This window comes from Buceros rhinoceros, unplaced genomic scaffold (assembly GCF_000710305.1).
Source record: "Buceros rhinoceros silvestris isolate BGI_N320 unplaced genomic scaffold, ASM71030v1 scaffold1527, whole genome shotgun sequence".
In the NCBI taxonomy this organism is placed as follows: domain Eukaryota; kingdom Metazoa; phylum Chordata; class Aves; order Bucerotiformes; family Bucerotidae; genus Buceros; species Buceros rhinoceros.
Window position 1 is genome coordinate 24694 of NW_010420222.1, and position 1479 is coordinate 26172.

A 1479-nucleotide genomic window follows, 5' to 3' on the forward strand; every position below is an offset into this window, starting at 1 on the left:
TTCTCTTTTGGAGAAAAGAGGCAAGCTGCTGTCCCCAAAGAGGAAACTTACTGTCCACAAAAATTCTACATTGAACAGCACAAATGCCATTGAGGAACTAAAATGTGTCTTGGTTCCCATCAGTATGGACACTATCACTGCAAGCCCTGTGTCAGCAGTGGTCAAAACTTGCAGCCACATGTAGAAATGAGATTGTTCACAACAGCCAAAGCATTTTGCAGGTGGGTGCATTATGTCCATGTATATTATAGACAATAGCATCAGAGAAATCATCTTCTGTTCAGCCAAAAAAAAAAAAAAAAAGAAATTAGGTTTGGGTTACAAATCAGATCTAGTCGTGTCCAGTGATGCAAACCCCCTTATCTGCCTGTTACTACCACCTCTCCCGTTTTCTGTTTATTAAGTAAAACCCAAAATGCTCGTAGGAAAAAAAAAAAAAGCTTTTCCTATGAAAATGCCCATTTTATCCAGCAGGCAACAAATATCTGAAGTACTGCCAAGGGAGGAGTGGTCATCTCACCTTTCTCAGGCTGTGTGTACGTGATCACACATCAGAACTGTAAATGAGTGATGGAGATAAAAGCATTTCTAGTCAGACTGTAAACTTAGCCCTGACCTCCACTCTTGTAAATACTTACACAGCCGTAATGTCACTGCAGAGAAACACATCGTTTTGCACAAGACCGTACTGCTCTGATGTGTAGTGATGCTGCAATCACAATTTCCTGCACACTTCACATTCATGCCTATGACACCCTTAGCCATTTTATCCCTGCATGCCAGCACCATCCCTAATTCTACACCCTCGTTTATTAGGCCAAGCTGTCTTTCAACAGGGCAGTTTGGCTCAGGGACACAATCTGATCTTTGCTGCTTTGATGAGGGAAGCACCTAGAAACCAAGGCTAGTCATCTAGTTGCACAAAAAGAGGGGAAGGACACATTTTCATTTTCAGTGATGCTGAGGGGAAAACATTATTACATGGCTTCCTTCTGAAATCTAGGATTCAGAAAGTCCTGGCAAAAGATAAAGCTACTCCATTTCTGGGTCTGTGAGCCCTAGAAACCTGTCCTCCTACATTTCCTCAGGCATGATGGTAAGTTCTGTGGCATCCTGTTAGTCTGACTTACTGCAGTGTATCTGCTGTATGATGGATAAGCCAAAGAGTTTTTTGATCCAGTCAGGTGTAGGGTAAGTATAGGAGGTTTTTTTGGAGGAAGAATTGAGGAAGTCATAAGTTGCACCAGGCTAACTGATCAATTGAGCTGCATCTGCCGTAAAGGCCCATAGAGCCTGTGGAGTATGTGAGCATAACTACATTTGTGAGTAATACAGGTATGAAAGAAACAGCAGGAAGAAGGACCAGCAGTGAGGAGTATAAATTTATTAATTTTGATTACAGCATTTATATTTGCTGTCATAATTGGCCTATTATAATGATTTTCCTAGAAGTGAATTAGCAATCCCAGTAGAGGATAC